The sequence below is a fragment of the Pleurodeles waltl genome, chromosome 5 (genome assembly GCF_031143425.1).
Source record: "Pleurodeles waltl isolate 20211129_DDA chromosome 5, aPleWal1.hap1.20221129, whole genome shotgun sequence".
Taxonomy (NCBI): domain Eukaryota; kingdom Metazoa; phylum Chordata; class Amphibia; order Caudata; family Salamandridae; genus Pleurodeles; species Pleurodeles waltl.
The window spans coordinates 1286042190-1286063000 of NC_090444.1; the positions used below are offsets into that span (position 1 = coordinate 1286042190).

The following is a 20811-nucleotide window of genomic DNA, read 5'->3' on the forward strand; positions in this document are numbered from 1 at the left end:
GGCAGTGCATGGGCCCCCAGGGGTCCCAGGACACCCCTTACCGCCAGCCTCTTCCGCCAGAAACAGGCTGGCGGTAGGGGTGTCAGAATCCCCAGGGCAGCGCTGCTTGCAGCGCTGCCCTGGCGGATTATCACCGCTGGGGCTAAAACGGCGGGAAACCGACGGCCCCGGCGGTGCGACCGCGGCGCTTCCGCAGCGGTCGTAATAGGGCTGGAAGCACCGCCAGCCTGTTGGCGGTGCTTCCGTCCTATTAGCCCTGGCGGTCTCAGACCGCCAGGGTCAAAATGACCACCTTAGTCTTTTAGCTACAAAGGGAAGAATCATGAAGGCCTTCCTCAGCATCCTAAAAAGGGCAAAGGAGGTTGCCGCTATCCTGTTTGCGTGATGAGACATTGAAAGCTGTGGATCCAGCCAGACCCCCAAACTTTCAATGAATTCTTTGGGATGGGGCAATGGACCCACACCATCTATCGTTGCTGGGATCACAACGGGCTTTGTTGGATGCCCGAAGAACATCACCTCCGTTTTGTCACCATTGAGTTTTAGTTTACTTTTTGTCATCCAAGCAGCAACTGCTTGGAGACAGGGCCCAAATGTTGCCCCGAATACCTGCGTGTCTTTTGTGAATGAGACAATTAGTTGAGTATCATCTGCGTATGACACCACCTTCAGGCCGAAAGATTGAACAATTTTGGGCAGAGGCAACATATAGATATTAAATAGTGTGGAGCTAAGGGAAGACCCCTGTGGAACTCCGCAACAGCCAATGGTGTGTTTTGACAGGTGGGATCTATCCAATACCTGAAACGACCTGCCATTGATAAATGAGGTAAGCCATTCTAGGGCTGATCCAGAGATTCCGATCTCTTGTACCCTATTCTTTAATATATCGAGGTCCACCCTGTCAAAGGCCACACTCAGGTCGAGGAGGATGACTGCTGTTTCTATCCCACTATCTAGCTGCTTTTTGGCTTCTTTTGTGACGGCGATTAATGCAGCTTCCATTCCATGCAATGGTCTGAAGCCCATCTGAGTGGGGTGCAGGATCTTGTTTTCCTCCATAAAAAAGGTAAGCTGAGAGTGCACATGTTTTTCCTCTATTTTAGACAAAATGGGCAGCAATGAAATAGGTCTATAGTTGCTGAACAGTTCTGGATCCAGATTAGGTTTCTTCAGAAGTGGTTTGTTTCCATGATTCTGGAATTACCCCGGTGGTAAGTGAAGAATTAATAAGGTTCGTAATAGCCGGGACCGTCACTGGCCAACCCATAGATAATATCTGGGGCGTTGCTGGATCAAGAAGGGAGCCTGATTTAGTATTTCCAAGATGTCTCATTACGATATATTCTTGTAATGGCAAAAAATCAAATAGAGTGGCTAATTCCCTCGATTCTTGATTAGTAGCTTTATCTTCCGCATTCGGGATACTGGGAAAGGTCATGTAAATGTCCAACACTTTTTGTTGAAAGTAAGCCGCCAGATTATCAACATGGTCCTGAGGTGCATCCACAGGTCCCAGATCCTCTGGGGGATGAGTGATTTCTTTAAGGACACAAAAAAATTATTTAGGTCAATTGGACGCTATTTCAATTTTTGATGTGTAGTATCTAGTCTGTGCAGTTTTTATTTTGGTATGGTAAGGCCGAATCGCTTTCTTATATTCTTGTCTTAAAGATTCATCTTGAGATTTTCTGCATTTTCTTTCACACTTCCGGCAATCTCTTTTAAGTTGGAGTAGGTCCGAAGTAAACCAAGGAGAGTTCCGTCTACAGTGTCCTTCAACAGAAACAGAAGGTGGTATGAGTACATCTAAACTATCAGAAATCCAGTTGTTAAAGAATTTTGACATATCAATTACATTATTTTGATTTATCGGTTTATTTTTTTGGAGTATGTTGATCCAGTCATCAGCCTTCAGTTTATGCCAACATCTGGTCATTGGGGGAGTATTAGAGATCATAGTCTTATAGTTTGGTTTGGTCAGTTCCATTCTTATCAAGAAATGATCCGACCAAGCCAAGGGGTTTGTTGTCAAAGGTGTTATGGCACATGTAGTTGTGAAGTTAAAATCGGTGAACAGCTTTCCTCCCAATTTAGGTAGCATAACATTATAAATACTGATGTGTGCTATTGGGTTTATCATTATTATTGATCAGAATCCATTTGGCCTACAAAGCTTGTTGAGTAGTTGAAAATATATATTTTTTAATATTAATTTAAGGAAAACAAGAATATTGATTTTTTGGAAAAAAACCTCTGTAAATCAAAAGGTTGGTTATACAACACACAGCTTAAGGTGGCGTTGAGGTACTATTCCTTGAACTCCCATTCACTAAGCCTCTATTATCTGCTGCAAACGGAAAGGCCATCTTATAGTATTCCAAACGCTGTTTATATTTCCCACTTAAACAAATATTAAAATATTTTGGACCTTGCTGCTCTTCACTCTTTGTTCAATCTAAGGGATGCCACACCTCTTACATTACAGTGGTTGAAAATGGGTTTATCATGTATGACTAAGTTGGCCCACCAGATGTGGCTCTTAATATTATTTGAGGGTAAAACTATCTCAATATGTCTGTGGCTGGTCACGTCTTAAAGCAAATATGAACACCAAAGCCAATTAAATTGAAAGGGTTCTATTTTTAAACATTTTGACTTGCACAATGATTGATTGGATGAATGATTGACAAAGAAGATGAAAAAATACAGAATAGAAATACGTATCTAAGTTTAGAGGCTGAAGTGTCTACTATGTAGTAGAAAGAACTGTAAGGAACTAACTTCTCATAACAATGCACTTTGTATACAAAAATACTTAAAACTTTCCATGTTCCCAAAAGTCAATTATGACCATATGAAGCCCTTGTTCGGGCAGCTTGACCTGTTGGCAGAAACCTCTGCAAGTGACTCCACAGACAAACATGAAAAGTAAATTATGACTATAATGTGATTTAGTAAAGGAATCGGTTGCAATTGTAGTTTGTATTTTTCCTGGTTTGCATTGTATCAGATATTGTTAATTTAGTGTTAAATTAGAATGCAGCCTTTGCAAGACAGTAAAGGAAATTATTACAAACCGAAAAGGTACGTATAAAACATTTTAGTCCCATATTTATACTTTTTTAGCACTACATTTGTGTCAATTGTTGACGTAAAAGCGGCGCAAACTTGCAAAATACAGTTGTATTTTGTAAGTTTGCGCCATTTTTGCATCAAAAAGTGGCACAAATGCGGCACTAAAAAAGTATAAATATGGGCCGTAGTGTCCAGTATGTCCTGGAGACTTTAGTTTGACCAAAATACCAGTAGGTTTGAATTTATCAGTTCTGCATAATTCTTTAGCTCAAACCTAGCTTTTAATTAATATCTTCAGCAGTGGATCCTGGTGTAATAACTTTTCTTTTTCTTTATTTGTATTCATGTGACTTACAGAAAGAGACCAGCAAGCACATACTTATGAAAGGTGCCAAATAGAGGCAACCAAAGGAATATGTGAATAACAAAAATGAAATATCCACATGTAGACTAAAATTCAACCAGGTCTGGTGATACACAGGCAATTTTTCCCCTGCATTTCCTCCATTTCCTCCGAAGATTATTCTACCATTTATCTGTGACCTATACCTCACCTGAACGACCAACTTTATGATCAACAACCTTGGATCTATTTTCAACTACTTTGGGGTTTATTCACAAAAGGATTTTAAAGTATGGGAAGTATTACTTCCATTGTACTCTTATATGGCTTTGTAAATTCACCCCAAAACATCTAAAATGGAAATAAAAGGGGAAATGTAAATATAAATATACAGTTAGTACAAATAGAAAGAACTGTGCTCTTTTTCGACTTTTACTAATAGTAAGTTGGACCTTTTGGGACCAATTCACAAAGACCTGTGAGCTTACTTCTGTAGTACTTCTGTAGTATTACGTCCTGTACTCATAGACTCATAAATGCTTTTGTGAATCGCTCTCTTTATCTGTAAGGTAGAGACAAACATGTTCAAATCACTGCGCCAATGGAAGATTTTTAGTCTTTATTATAAGGTTTAGAAGGAGCAATGCACAGTGTATTTGTGCCTGGTTAATGTATTCTTCTGAACACATGGCTTATCAATGTGATGGATTTGTAGGCACTGTAGCGGCATTCGATACACATTATGACAAATATACTGTCTGCTACCTAGTCAGCGTAATGGAGTGAAACATTAAGGGTGTGCTCAGATATGAAGTGTGTGCTTAGCAAAGCCATAGAGAATTGGTTTGATTGGATATCCAGCTGCTTTGTCTTAACCTGCTTGTTGGGAATTTTTATGACCATGAGTTTTCTGAATATATTAAACCTATTGAAACAGGAGACGGTTTATTTATTATACCAGTGCACGTATAACGTAAAAGCATGATAATCTGCATACGATCAGCATTCTAAAGACTAATGGATATTATTTCAGTATAAATTGTGCGCATACCTATTTGGTGAAATGCAATCACCAACCAAAATAAATCTGAACAAAGAACAGAAGGGCATTCTGGGTTGTTGAAAACTAGTTCCAAAAGGGGCTTTTCCTAAAGACGGTTGCCTTAGCTTCCACCAAATTTTGAACATATCTGAAATAAAATGAAACAGTGAGCTTTTAGGGCTCATTTACAGACCGTTGTAGCTGTCAAGGCTCACTAGAGCTTAAAGTCTCGCTGTGCACTGGAAAAATGAAGTGCGATTAAACTAAAAAAAGTTATTTTCTTCAGCATATCTCGGTTGTTCATGCTGGTACATTAAGAAGTGACTCATATAAACATGCTGAAATTAGTGATCCCTTTGACTGTTTTAACAGCAATTAATTTTGTAGCGTGACCTTCCTTTTACCCTGTCTGCCCAGTCTTGCAGAAAGAATGGTGGTGGCACAGTTCATCTGTAATAATGAATTACAGTAGAGTAGTGGTTTTATTTTCTTATTACTGTTCAGTGGTAATGTCACAAGGACATTATGGTCAGAAAATTTGAGACGTTTCTATAATTTTTCAATGATTTACTGATATCTAGGCATGATAAACTAAACATTCCATAAGTATATTTCTGCAAACAATATTCATATCAGTTACATTAATGTTTATGCATGTTCTAGGAAACTCCATAATTGAAGGTGCAAAATATTTTAGCCTGTCATTTTTCTTTCTTTTCTTTCTTCAGAATATATTTTGACAGCAACATAATAATGACTGCTTTGTTCTTTGCTGTACCTTCAAATATCTATCTTTCCTCTGACCTAGTCTGGTGTCTTCTTACAATAACACCCACAGGTTGTCTTTTTGATATCCTTTCTTGTGTTCCTTAAATTTACAACCACAAAGTTTTCATCATTTTTGCTACGTTCTTGAAAATGTGACTTCAGTTCTATAGTAATAAACTCAAATGCATGCACACACGACCACATAACAGCAGCAACAATATTAATGCAGTACTTTAGTCTTTATAAGTATGTTACATTTCTCTTCTCAGTAAGTCTCAATATTCTTTAATGAAATGTATTCAGTGAATTGCTGGATCAATAAACTACACTGTAAATATTATATTCAACTTCATCCCAACTCATCGATCTTCACTATCACAGCATATTATTTAATCAATAGCTCAAGAAACAAGATACAAATATACTTTCGAAAGGGCTGTTCAAGGTCTGTTGTGCCTACTTCCTAGGTGAAAGAGGGCAGTCTGGTGTTTCTTGGATCACTGTAAATTGTACACAATATATTTGCAGTATTTTGATTTTAGTCCCCTTCTCATTGACCCATGCATTAGAAAAAATGACTCAATGATTTGATTAGCTAAAATGGTGATTCATATTGTTATTTTCTAAACCACATTAACAGGAAAGCAAATTAGAGTTAAATGTTAATGTGAATAATTACTTACAGCCAATGCAGCATAGTAAATATTTGCAATTTCCATATAAATATTGGAGCATTCCAAATTTGGAGTCTTTTGCTCTATCTTGCATCACTGTGCGGTAAAGAATGAATGCTATCATTTTAATACTTTTTCGATTTGTGGTGAAATTGATCTGTTTATCATGAGTGTATCTTGTTGCATAACTCTGAATGTATATGCCACATTGTTGAACTATAGAATAGATTTGACAATTGTGGTTGTCCCGTGAATATTTAAAAGAAATGAACTTCTGATATTGATAATGGAAATGTTATACTTCTCATTAAAAAATAAAGACTATTAAACACTTGCTGAAGCGAATGGCACTGCCATAGACACTGAGAAAGAGTACAAAGGGAAGGTTTGTGGAAGTTTACCTTTATATCTTTCATGAAGCTTTTGTGGAACTTGTGAAACCCTACAAAGACGTGTCTTTTAATGCAGGTGAAAATGAGCTTTGTAATGTGATTTTGCAGTTTTCTGCCAAAATAAGTAAAACTAGTATCGTCCCCTATTGTGTGGAAACAAAAATTAAAAATCACACTTTGAAGAGAAGTTTGGAACAGAATGGAGTTTTGCAGCAGAACATTTGATGGTTGCGGTGAGTGCCAGATGTTAGAAAACAAGTATAGCTCTACTCAGAACAAAGTCCATGAACATCTCTCAATGCTGGCATTTGAATAAATAATTTTCACAGCCTTTTTCTGTTGTTTATGTATGAAAGCAGACGTTAATATGTTCAAAAGTGTTTTCCTCTGCTAAATACAAACATCATTATATGAACATATACTGTTTCTGCCACATGAATCAGCTGGGTTGTCGCTCCAAAAACAATGTTGGTGCGAGAGATTAGCAATAAAGCTATCTGACTTGGAAGCATAGCAGATAATGTGGGTACCAGAGCATCTCACAATATTTTCCTTTCTTTCCTAGTTGATCAATAATGTCCACAAACTGAGAGGTTATAGTGAAATCTTCAGCTAAGAGTTCCATACCTCTCATTCTGGCATATCACATGATTTATGAAGATAGTCTTCTGGAGCAGAAACATTTGGAAAATGCAGATTGGAAGACTAGTGTGGAATAGGGAGAGGTCACTAGACTTGCTCTGCTCCTCACTGAATGACTTTAAACAGTGAGAAGCAATAATAGGTAGGGGAAGTTCATTTTCAAATGTCTCCACTTAAGTGCACTTTTTATACCACTATTCCAGATTGCTCTATTTACCAGACAGGCTATAATGCCTCCAAACCTTCAAACATCACTGATTAAGCTAAACCAAATTATTCTTGTTACAGCAACTGCTCCTAAAAGCAATCTGAACACCCAGGGTTGCATATAACATCTACAAAACAGCATATATGTATTCCTTGATTGATAGTAACCACTATTGTACCAATGTTCCTTGCTACAGAGAATTAGAAGATGATTGTGGTGCAACAGCACCCAACCAACGTAGTCTTAGCATTTATTGAACTCTTCTGTCCAATGAACACCTTGCTTATTGCCCAGGTTTACACTAAAAATGATAATCATGTATGAGCCTGAGTAGCTTGTATTATCTTTACCCTATTCAGTCTTCTGTAAACCTAACTCTTAAGTATGGATAAACTGAATTATGATACATTTGATTCACGCTATGCATATTACTAAGCATAAATAAATGTTAGAACACATACAACAATTTACCCACACATAAGGTATTGATAAAAAATTGGATAGCTGTCTTTGTAAACATGAAATTGAATTGATACAATTCCATTTTATTGCATAGAACTGGTTTATTTCCTTATCAATCTATGCTAAATATCTGGTGACTTTGGAAGGTGCTGGATGCATTGATGAATTTGTCAATGAGTCTATTATGGCATTTATATGGAAATGTATGAAAAATCCTACAGGTTTAGAAAATTATATTCCTGATGTCTGTAAAATTTGCTTAGCATTTGTAATTACTTTTTGTCTTGCAACGTACATCATATTCTTGCTTATTATGGACAGCACTCAACAAACAAAAGCACATTCCAGGGCTTTTCCAAAAGCAACAAAGTATCTAATTCTCATGAAGAACTCAACCTCAAAATTTCAAAGGATTTCAGTCACACCCCAATTATTTGCAGTGGAATTTATTTTTTGTAGTTCAGCCATCCTGTCCAGTGCTCATCTGTTAATGTGTCTGATGTTATGTATTCCATATTTGACCTCCATTTTTGAGTTATAATCAGCTGCCCATCAAACCTTGATGCTTGCCCAGATCTGGTGAGATTTATTGCCTTTCAATTAAGTAATTTTCCAAGGCTGAAACTAGACTTTTCTACCCCAATCTATTGCCTTAAAACATATACAGTGGCACAACTGCTTTTGTTATGTCCACTATATTGGTGGCTTGAGTCCTAATAACGTATGCTTGTAAATTACTTGCTTGCAACAGCATTACAAACTCAGGTAATGTCATATTTTTGAGCACACAAGATTCAGTATTGCCCTCAATCTCATTTCTCGGCCTTTCTTTTTTACCAAAATTACCTTAACATCCCCTAAAATAAAGGCAGTTGATATTGCTATGCCATCTGTCTGTGAAACTGTTTATCTCTGAAGTATATAGGGGAGTAGTAGATAACATTACGTATACCTATTTGCCTCACCCAGTTCCAGTGTGGCAATGGATCCTGCTACAACCTTTATCTGGGCTTGGAAAAGCTCTATTGAACATTGCAAGGCCTCTTCCCATCTAGTCAATATGTTTGTTATTCCATCAGCTTTTCTCCTGTGACTCCATAATTCCCAGGGATATCACAAATATCATATGAAGCCTTTCTCTTTATAAGTAACAATGGTAGTAGCCTTAGTCTTCTTCAAAGTCTACCGAAATACAAACAGTACAGCTAATTGGGGTATTGTTTCTCAAGCAGGGTATTCAGAGAGCCATTTAAGGATGCCACAAGCAGTACATCCACCAAGGTGTATAGACTGCTCTGACCAACATAACTCAACTATGCAGTGTATTTAAAATATCACCACATTTTCAAGACTGTTGATGCAGTAATTTCCAATTAATGTGTGAGAGCAAGATTAAATTAAGTCAATCCATAGGTTTTATGAGATGATCACAAACAAATCTTATGGGTGCATTTTTCCCACCATAAAGTTGGCAACCGAGTTAACTGTGTTAAACATTGGTTGCACAGATAAAGCTTTCTGCTGAAGTGTTGACTGTGATTTTAGTCACTCATTCATGAGCAACATGTGCAAACATAGTAACTTCTTCAAAAGAACAAAGTCAACAATTGTATTTGGATTGTAAGCTTTAGCACTGTTGACAGCTTCTTCATCGCATTACTATGGGGCTGATATTGAGTCTGGCAGATGGAAACATCCGTCCGCCAAACTCCCAACATAGAGGTCGCTGTGGTGCTGGCGACCTCCCCGCAGGCCCCATTACGACTTTCCCGCTCGACTGACTGGCAAAAAACAAGGATTTTGCCAGTCACCCCAGTGGGAAATGTGTTGCATTATTGTTGTTGGCTCATAATAGAGCGGGTGGCAATGCTGCCACATGCAGCAGACACCACCACCCTCAAAATGCACACTGTCAGCACAGAAGACAGTGTGCATCAAGGGTGCCGGGGCCCCCCTGCAACCCCCTGTACTTGTTCTCTGCCAGCCTTTTCATGGCATTCAGACCACCATGAACTGGCTGATGTAGAACAAGGTTGTAATCAGCAGGGCAGCTCTGAGTTCAGTTAGGATCCTGGCAGGGATGGTGGTGGGCTGGCAGGTCTGCCTGCCAATCTCATAATGTGGCAGTCAGCCACAGCCACAACAGTCTGACTGCCACCGAGAAGCTCGCACTCTTCGGTACACCAGCCTCATAATAAGGCCCTATATGCTTTGCTCTTCTCCAATTAATTACCAGAAATTCTCGTTATCCAGGTTTTCCTCGTGGCAGTCTTAACAAATGAGAGACAAAGTCCAGTGCCTACAAAGCCAGCAAAGCTAAATAAATCACACACATTATTACCATTATCATGCTTAACAAAGAAACAAACATATCTATAAAGTCGGAATATGTGTAAAATTTAAAAGGTTCAGAATACAATAGGAATATCTAGTGCAAAGTGCTGAGACTAATAACAAGCCACAATCCAAAATAGGTCAACTGTAAACTAGCACGTACAACATGTAGCAAAACAGGTGGATGGCTTTCTTATGGTAAAGCCCAGCAAGATTATGGGTGAACTGAAAGAAATCACTGATGTGTAGTGGAAAAGTCTTCTTGAAGTATGTGACACCTTAAGATTTTTAGCAGCGGCACTGATTTCCATTTTTTGTTCCTCTGTCTGGAGTGGATCTGGATTAACTCAGATGGAAGTAAATAAGACAGCCTTTAATAGGCAACAAAAAGTGATAACAGGTGGTATGCATGTCAAAGGTCAACCTTCAATGGTTACAGTAGCATATCCATTTCCCAGGTGGTACTAAGAGAGACAGCACTTATTTCAAATCACCAGGCAAATGTCACTTATTATATGTAAGATGTGATCTCACAGAAACAATGTAGCCATAGCCTTACTGATATGAAGAACAAACAGTTCTCCATAATTCCATAAGCATGTATAAATTATCATTCCCAAGCACCAACGTGCCAGGGACTAAGCCATTGAGGCTCAGACATTAGTGTGTGAGTCAGCTGATAGAAAGTAAATACATATACAATGCCTGTATCAGTTTCAGTGCTACTCAATTCAGAAGCAGCTGTACCACCACCCTGGAATCTAGCTGTCTCAAGAAGCCTCTCTTCAGGTCCAAGTACACTCAGAAACCATATATCAAGAACAAGGCCCAGGAACAAGGAAGAAATCTGAAGTAATAATGTTGATGTGGAAGTAGCATTGTATTGAGAATGGTCACAGCTGACATTACTCCCAAAAAGAGAACATATGTTACTTTCACAGTTTCTCTATTCAGAATCACACAGTAACAGAGAAATGAAGTAGTCATATTTTTCTGTTTTGTCCAGCACAAAATTAAACCACAACCAATTCAGTATGTGATTGCAGAGTACTAAACATAGTTTTACACTGGAGAGTATAAAGAGTGTGCATTTGCACTAGTTTTAATTATCAATGCATATTTAATCACGAGGGAGCACTGGGCCCTCTCTATGAATCTGGAATCCAATGAGCCTGTTCTTCTCAGGTCCAAGGGAAGAGGAGCATCTGCATCAATTTAAATTAGAACTATTAAAATGTAACTCAGGGAGCCATATATTAACGGCCTCATTACAAGGATGGCGGTCTTGAAACCTGGTCAGGACCGCTGCTGCTGTGACGATCTGACTGCCACATTAAGACCCTGGTGGTCAGACTACCTGGGTTCGACCATCCCCGCAGGGATTGGTGATCCCCACGGTTTGACAGCAGGTGGATGTCATAATCCTCCAGGGAGGCGCTGCATGCAGTGCTGCTCTGCAGGTTATGAACTCGTTCTCCTCTAGTCCTTTCATGGAGGTTCCACATCCAAGAAAAGGCTGGTGGAGAACAGGTGAAGGAGGCTAAAGAGGGGGCCCTGCACTGCCCATGCATTTGGCATGGGCAGTGCATAGGTTGCCCTGTCCAGCTCCCTGCAGGCAACAGCATTGTCGCTGGCTCGATTTTGATCAGGAGACAATGCTGCCGTCTGTTTCCTGCTAGGCTGACAGATGGAAACCTTGGTTTCTGCCCATCAGCCTAGCGGGAAACTCCTAATAGGTCTGGTGGAGTGGTCGTTACTATGGCGGCATCCACCCTGTCGGGAGTTTGGTAGACGGGTTATTCTGTCTGTCAAACTCATAATTAGGACCTAAGTCTCAGAGACCATTTTAGGTTTCAAAGGGCTTTATTACAGACTCAAAGTCAAACTTACATGAATGAGTCTTAAAACCATAATATAGATAAACACAGTTACCAAATGAGAGTTGAAACGTCATACTATATTAAATTTCACAAGCATATAAAAGACAAGTATCTCAATAGCGATACTGCAGAAAATCAGAAATAAAGGTTGATACTTAAATACTGAAATCAATTTCTACTGCCTAAGCATTTAATCTAAATTGATTATTCTAATGCTAAAACTTCTGAGTAAAGAATGAGCAAACAGTATCTTCAGTAGAAGTTTCTATTAAGAGAGGTGCAGCGGCATGAAGCCAGAGAAAATCTAACTGTAAAGGCAATCTCAGTAAGGTCCGCTCTCTGCTAAGGACAAGGGAATCTAAAACATTGAATTGATCACTCCGTTCTAGAGAGCTTACATCATTTTCACTGAAAAACAGATCATTAAATTAATTTTAATTGGCAGCTTGACTTCAGAAACTCTCCACTCTGAACGTGCACCCCTCACATTCCAAGGGACGTTAGAAGAGTTACGGCCACCATTCCAAATGACTCCCCTCATGATAACAACATCTCTTGTAAATCTTCTATGTTTTGAACACAATGGGCTCTTTATTAGTTCAAACTCGGATCCTGACACCTGCATCACGCAGAAAAACATTGCAAAACAGCTTCACGATGAAGGTTAGACAAGAAGAAAATTGTGGCCTTCACTCCAGCTAAGTTGAATAAACACAAATATACTTCTGTTTAAATGAATTATGTTACTTATAGTTGAAATACAGAATTATTATGCAGAGTAATTCTTTTAAAACATTATATCATAACATAATTCCAATGATGATTATATACAGCTTTGGATTTTGGATTAGGTAACATTTGGTCTTTAGCTCGGAGAATTTGAAACAAACTTTAACGCTAGAAGTGGAGGGACATGTAAATGTATGAATAAGCAAGTCTAAATGTGATAATAATATACTAATTGATAGCATATAATGCACTTAAGTAAGGAACAGTTTTTTGGTGCCTTTCTATAACAAATATGACATTTTTGGAGTGAAGAGTTAGCAAACATGTAATGACACATATTTAAAATGCATGACCATTTGCTGTGATTCAAATAAGTACAAGTCTAATATTCCGTATACCTTTCTAAATACTAGCTTATTTCAATGTTTGTAATAAAAACAGACAGAATTCAAGCTATTTTATATAGAAAAAAGGAAGTGGACATTTCTGTTAAGGCTGTGAAATATACCACATATAACTGGTTGAGCTTGGAAAAGAGGTTGAGCTCAAGAGTTAAAGCATTTTGGCAGTTTTTGGGAGACTGAAGTGAGAAGATTAATTGAGGCACAATTCCATTAAATATTGGGAGACATATTCACAAAAGCATTTTCGGACATAAACATGGACCTAAGGCTGAACATACCCCTAGAATGACTGCTGGGAACTCACAAAGGAACTCTTTGGGAGTGTACATAGATTGGTCACTGCTGATATATCTACCACCAGTGTATAGAGATCTGCAGTAGTAAATCCTACACAAGGAGTCAGAAGTGGGTATTCAAAAGCATGGTTTCCCTTGAAAGTTTGTGAACATATATCTATAGGAACATATATCTACACAATCTATACGTGCATCCTCAAACTGTAATCCAATCCCTTACCACCCTGGAAATTACCATATATTTGCCCCATCAAACAGCTGCAATATTCCCCTTGAAGGAGTTTTATATACCTTTTTTATATACCAAGATTTGCCAGGACTGTTGAAAAAGAGTTTTTCTTAACAAGATAAAATGTCTTAAAATTAATGAAGAAAGCATTCATCTCTACTGGAAGCTCCATTACTAAAGTGCAGATTTCAGCTCCTAGTGGTGCACCTGCAAACCTGCCCCTAATGGGAATGTTTGTGAATACCAAAAAAATGTTAAACTATATTCAGTTGGTGATTTGGCCACCGTATGTGATGGAGGCATGGCACTTAGGCACTCATTATAACTTTGGCGGGCCATAGACTGCCAAAGCTGCAGTGGTGGTCAGACCACCACACTCCTGGTGGTCCGACTGCCAGATTATGACCCTGGTGATTGGACCACCAGGGGACCAACACCACTGCCAGGATGATGGAGCCTGGTGGGTGGCTTCAGTTGGAGTCTTCCACCAGCCTTTCCATGGCAGGGTCCCCGCCATGAAAGGGCTGGTGGAAAGGGAGTGCTGGAGGTCACAAGAGGGTCCTGCACGGCCCACGACATGCCGTGGGCAGTGTTGGGACCACCCTGCCCAGCATTCTCAGAATGCGCACTGTCTGCTACGGCAGACAATGCACACCCCAAGGGTGCTGGGGGTCCTCTCTGTGAGATGGCATCGGCCTTGCCCCCATGAGGAGCTTAGGCCAATGCTGCAGCACTGTTTCCACTTGGCTGAGCGTCGGAAAACTCCTAATACAGATGTTTCCATTGGTCAGCCCAACAGAAACATCATAAAAGGACTGGGTGGAGACTGCCAGCTCCACTGTGGTTTCCTTCCCATGAGGCTGGCAGGCCGGCCGGCAGTCTGCCAGCCTTGTAATGAGGCCCCTAGACATTTTCATATTGGAGTACAATTAAAGACCACTATACATAAAAAGACACAAGCGTGAACTCACAATTGGTGCCGGGAAATGCCTCACGTCTTACAGAGTAATGGAGTTCAATGACTTTGTAATTTAGTAAAATGTGCCCTAAGGTGTTAATGTACCCTAAAGAGTTTATGCAATCAGGGTCAGAATCACTCTCAGATGTTTTGAAATATTTAATTATTTTACAGTGTTATACCACAATGGATAACCAAATTAAGAAAATGTGCTTCGATTTCTTGTTGAGACAGTGAGGAGAGACAATGTCACCTGCAATTAAACTCTGCATTGCTATTAATTTACAGTTTATAACGCTTTTCAAAATACACAGTTAATTATAGACTAAAGAGATTCTTCAGTTATTTGCTAAGCATTGTTTTGCTATACCTCCTATTAGCTCTTTTGAGCACATGCAGTCCACTGTCCGATTGTTGAAAATATTACGTTAGTAAATTAGTGTTTTAGGTAATTATAGACTAATTATCTTTTCCAAACTATCTTCCAAAAAATGCAGATTCAACAGGCAAGCATGTTGCTTCTGATATGAGAAGTGTACCAATGGAATATTCTCTGAGTTGATGAGATCTTGCTGTATGATGCAGAGGTGGACGAGGTAAGTAGAGATTTTAATGTATAGTTTCCTATTTTTCAATCAAATCATGTTCACCATTAGTGCTTTGTGTTTATTCATGTTTCACATTGAACTATCAAAGGTCAATTAGGGCCATTCTGTAAAAATAGTCTGGCCCCCAGAAAGCAGTATTGTTGCAGCTTGACTGATATCTAGTTCTCGCTATTTTGATCACATCTCTTTAATCCATGAATCCCTAATTTATAATGCAGTGCTTCTAAACATCCCTTATAAATCTGCTAGGAAGATGGACATCTATGGAAGACTACTATCCCTTTAGAGGAATTCAACCCTCTTCAATTCTTAGGTTATTTTCCTGGAGTTTTCTAAACTTTAACCAAAGCGCTTCTGCAATATTGTCTTTACTAAGGGTCTGATGTACGTGTGCCATTTGTAAGAAAGAGATAAAGAGTTTGCACATCATCTTGTTTGCAAAAGGGAATGCAATTTGCTATGCAACATATGTATGTACAGACCACATAACAAACTGTACTGTTGCAAGGTGCACACAAATAACCTGTTGAATGAATAATGATTGGGCAAGTCACAATTTGCAACTTTCTATGACATGTACAAATGCAGGGCTGGAGGTCTGCATGGGCCAGTAGACCCTGTATCGCTGCATTTACATTCTCAAACAAAAAACCTTTGCATATTACCCTTGTCCATTAAAGGGACAGGTGCTGCTTTTAACAGAGATGTAAGAGCAGGCAGTGGACACCTGGACAACCAAGGGTACTCCGTGCTCCCCCTGAGGCTGCTGGCTCATTCCATTGCAAATTTTATAAATTTGGCACCTCAGTATTTAGTAATGAAAAGACTTTTCCAGCTTATAAAAGGGCTTTGATGCATCTAAAATGAGCTTTGTTGTCACAAACCCTGAGTTTATGCATATTAGTGGCTTTACAACCACAATAATTTTTACCTATGGCTTTGACTGTCTAAAAGCCCTTTCAATTAGGTCTACCCTCTTAACTGTTGTTCTGTGTAATTTTAGTCTCATGTAGCCTATGGACTTCTAACTGTGATGTATTATCACAGACACCAATTGTTGTACCGTGCAATATGCTCTCTGCTTTCATTTGATGTACACATTGCTTAATGGTACCCTTCTATTACATTTGGGGTTTCTCAAGTTCAAACTTGAAAACAAACTTTTTGGGGTGCATTTACCTAGAGTGGTGCCTCCCATCTCCTTTTTCCCCCCCACCGAACCATGCCATCCTGTTCTTTATGAATACAATAAATCATAAATAGTGAATGGTTACCAAATTCAGCATGAATAATACCACTAAATGTGTGTATTTTACCCCTTCTTCGACGACCATGGGTTTACATTGATGTTATCCCCAAACAATCTGGGTTGCAGTTTTTTAAAACTGTCAAATACCTAAACTATTGATACTTCAAAACAGGATCATTTATTTGCAAGTTTTCAGAATGGCATTCATTTTGTCATGAGTTCTGCTCTAAATTAGAGGTTTTTGAGCTTGGAGCACAATTTAAAGAAACTTCATGTGCATATGCTGGCAGCTAGTTTTGCAGAACTTAACTTGTATCTGAGACATAATTTGATGTTTTTTCCTACAACCATGCAGCTCATGGGAAGAAAGAAAATACAAAATGCATTCTTTTTCATTTGGGTGGTCGGTTGGGTGATCTAATGCACTTGTTTTAATATCACACTGCTTTTCCATGCACAATCTGGTTAATATGTATCTCTATCAGCATCACTCTGAATCCCATGTACGTATCACAGCACCTTTCTTGTATACACAAGCCTTTCAATGGTATGTTTCACTCATCTATCGGGGCATGAGATGGAGGGGTGAAGGAGTAAGAGATACACATCAGGGCTCTTTTGCTTTTCTTCTGGATGGCTTGCCTCTAAGTCCCACATGTCAGAGGCATGAGTGAGTGGCATTCACAAAGCAGTCCATAAAATAGAGGTTAAACAAATGCTAAGTCAGTCACATGCTGCCCAGTGTTAAAAGCTGGTAGCTACAGCTACAATAAACCACCTGACACAATGCTGCCTGTAGGTGACTGGTGTAATTAATGCATAGTTAGTTTTACATGAGCCTGTGTTACTTGGAGAAAGGTGGGTGTTGTGCACATGTAAAACCATAATAAGTTAGTCTCTCTGGATGGACATTGGGCCTGGGTCACAGTCTGTCAAATGTTAAGCAAATATTTCTGGGAATAAGTGTAGTGTTTGGCACGGTTAATTACAGGTGAGGTGAGCACCCCTGTCAGGGCAAAGATTCAGGTTATAGCTAAAGTACACTGGTGTCAATAAAAGATGGGGTGTGCTGCTAATGTTTTGGCTTATTAGGGTAGGGTGTGATGGAAGACCAGCTAAAGAACCCTGGACAAACTGTGACAGTGGATGACCGAGCCAAATGATTAAAAGATCATGGGAAAGTACACAGTGAGGCAGAACCCATAACACCTTGTTTGGGCAATGCATTTGTATGGCATCTACTTGTCGACTTTCTAAATATTGTTTGACCAGAACATCACCAAAAAATATGGTTACTGATAAAATATCTTGGAACATAATAGGTAGGTAAAGTAAGAATATATTTTTATTTCTGTTAACAATAATAACAATGTTAAAAATATAGTGGCTACCTTCAGAAAAAATGCTTATCAATAGAAGAAGAATTGCTTAGGCCTGGGCGCTGAGTTCACAGAGTTCCACTACCCGTAACTCTGTGAAGTGACCTAAAAACTCCAACTTGCTATGTGGAGTTACGCATGTGGCAGAGTGCGTTAGTTCATGAAGTTCGCACTGATTTTTAGCACTGGGTGTTTGTCCCATGCTGCTTCTTTTCTCCCGCTCGAGTAGAGTTTCTACTCAAGTGGCAGGTTCCTCAACGCCCATGGATGGTTTCTCTCCATGACCGCCCACGGTGAGAAATCTCCCTCGGAGCTGGTCTAGAGTAAGAATTTCCTCGCTCACACTTGCCAACTTACTGCTGGTGAGCACGAACAAGGAAGGAGTTTTTTGGAACTTCGCACTCTAAGTGAAATGTGGAGTCGGAGAAACTCCACAAGTGGAGTGGATTTCACCGCCCACTCCTAGAAGTGCTGCACAAATACTCAAAAACATCCAACTCCTTATTAGTAAAAGTCCTCTATATGTTTACCAGACTATATAAATAGCCTCTAAATATTCCCCTTTTATTCTCATTATGGGAGTCTTGGGGCTTTTCAAAAAGGCATTGAGCAGGATAATTACCTTTTCTGTGTTGGCTCCCTAATGTACTAAAGGTTTAGATATATAGTGCTGTATATTTATTTTGTTATAATCTTATATTAATTATGTTGTTTGTTTTGGGGGCAATGTGTAGTATTTTATGGAGGAATATTTCAAATTGTAATTTTTGCTGTGCATTTTTTATTTTTTTTATTATCTTGTGTGTATATTAAGTAAACATTGTTTATTTTTGATGTTTTAAAAATGTTGTAATGTAATTCAATTTATGGATTGTTGGGTTTATTGATGAGATAGGGTAGTATTTTATTGAACATTTTATACGTGAAGCATTATTTATTTTAAAATTGGGCTTATTGTGTATATTTTAATTACTTAAAGTAATGTATATGTTTGTTTTCAAATATTCAAATATAAAGCAATCTTGTGATTTATCAATAGGTTTATTAAGAATTGTTTATATTTTTTAACAGGTTATCTGTTCTATTGGGGTAGTGGGAAGGTAGTGTATTTATATTTAGAATAAGTAGTTTATATATGAATTCTAAATAATGTTAATGTGTTTATAAAATTTTGTTTGCAAAGTTTTAAAATTATTACTAGAAAATAAAAATCAGGGTTCAGTTTGAAGTTTAATTTAGAAGTTAAATAAAATAATAAAAAATAAAACATGTTTTATGGGCATGATGTTTTAGTTGTATTTTTGTGCATATTCTTGATGTCTGTTTTTTATTTTATTTTATTTTAATGTATTTATGAGTACCAATAATAGGTTAATATTAAATCTATGTTGATACATACACATTTTGTTTGATATCAAATTAGGTTTTCAAAAAAATGATAATAATTTTAATATATTCAATTTAAAAAAAATGATTAGGTTTTATTTCTTATATTTTTGTGTATTTCCCCAAAAGATCACTTTCTACAATGTTTGATGGTTTGATGGTAGTATAGCAAATACGACTCCACCTAATTAATTCACATTCTCCAAAGTGTGTCAGATTGAAGTTAGAGTAGTACATGGGACCCTCCATCCATAGCCCAGAAGTATAAACTTTATAAAAGGTTTGTTAGTTTGCAATTAAAATAGTAAAGTAACCCCTCACAATATATATGTACTTACCCTGATATTAGTGGGATTGGAGTTAGAGTAGTAGATCTGACCTAACCCCAAATATATGCACTTTTCCCAAAGCACAGAGGATTGGAGTTAGAGTTTTAAATCTGAACCCTTACCCAATGCGTACAGTTCATTAGGTGTGTGGGGGATTGTAGTTAGAATGGGATATCTGACACCCTCCAATATATGCACTTTCTTAATGCATGTGGTATTGGAGTTAGACTAGTAAATATACCTCTTTCACTCCCGCAACCCCCAAGTATCTGTGTCCTTCCCTAATATTGTTTGAGCTGGTGTTAGATAATGAAATTTGGCCTCTTTTATTCATGTATTTTACTCCATGTTTCAATGGTGTTTATATAATAAAATGATTTTAAAGATTATTTATTTAAAAAATGTTACTCTTACTTCAAGAAGATTAGTTAAAGCACAAATATTATTTGTATAAATGGAATTAAAATTTACATTTAACAGACTTTTATTTTTATATATATATTTTTTTTAATATTTTTCAAATTGTTTCATAAATGGTGTTAAGGTTTGTTAAACATGTTTAAATGCTTGTTTTTACATTGTTATTTCATTATAGAGTAATATCTTTCTCTATGTTATATTAGTATCCTTTTAATACATAACCATTATATCTTAGTACAAAAAAGAGGCCTGGTATAATTGTTTGGCATGAGTGTACTTTTTGTCATAAAAAATAGTACAAAAAACACATTGAGGTGAGCAACAGCACAGCTACTTGCGCTCTACTCATTCACATTATTCCTGTGAACTCGCTGTAAAATTCTACCATGAACAGTATGTGATGGTGTAATTTCAGGTATTTTGCATAACACAAAATGACACAAATAATGCTGACATAATTTAAATGTCATCTGTGCCTACGTTTAATGTTCCAATCTTTGATCATCTGTACTTTCAATTTATATCATATTATGTTATGCTTTGTCATGCTAAATTGCAATGTGTAGTTTAGATTGTTATCTGTTATTCATGTTTCCCTCTGCTTGAGGTATGTAAAATATGTACAGTAGACCCATGAACACAGCAATGCACCATGTTTGTTATGAGTCTACTCCTGATCATTCCATCCTGTCTGACTGACAATGGTTATAAAATACATGCTACAGAAAAGTTGTCTTAAGATGATTTAAATGAGCTGAGTTGGTAAAAGTCAATTTTATGTTTACATAAAGAGATACATTAAATATATGTCTTTTGATAATTGCTTTAATTAATTTGAAAGAAACTGTTAACTCAGAAGAATTTGTATTAGCATGACATTCTTTACTTTTTAAATGAACAATGCTTTCTTGTCCATGAGGTTGCCTGAGGGAGTTAAGGACCTTGGTTTCCTCATTACATCAAGACACAGTGACCGACAACTGGACCTCTAGCCAGAAGTA

General features: G+C 37.9%; 1 protein-coding gene across 5 annotated transcripts in view; it reads left to right on the plus strand.

Moving 5' to 3' along the window:
- Positions 1–20811, plus strand: part of FUT9 (fucosyltransferase 9) — a 666331-nt gene that overhangs the window by 252614 nt on the left and 392906 nt on the right. For all 5 annotated transcript variants that reach the window (XR_011203828.1, XM_069235522.1, XM_069235520.1 and 2 more), the window contains exon 3: positions 14937–15035. The gene's annotated coding sequence lies outside the window, so the exon portion shown is untranslated. The remainder of the gene's footprint in view (positions 1–14936; positions 15036–20811) is intronic.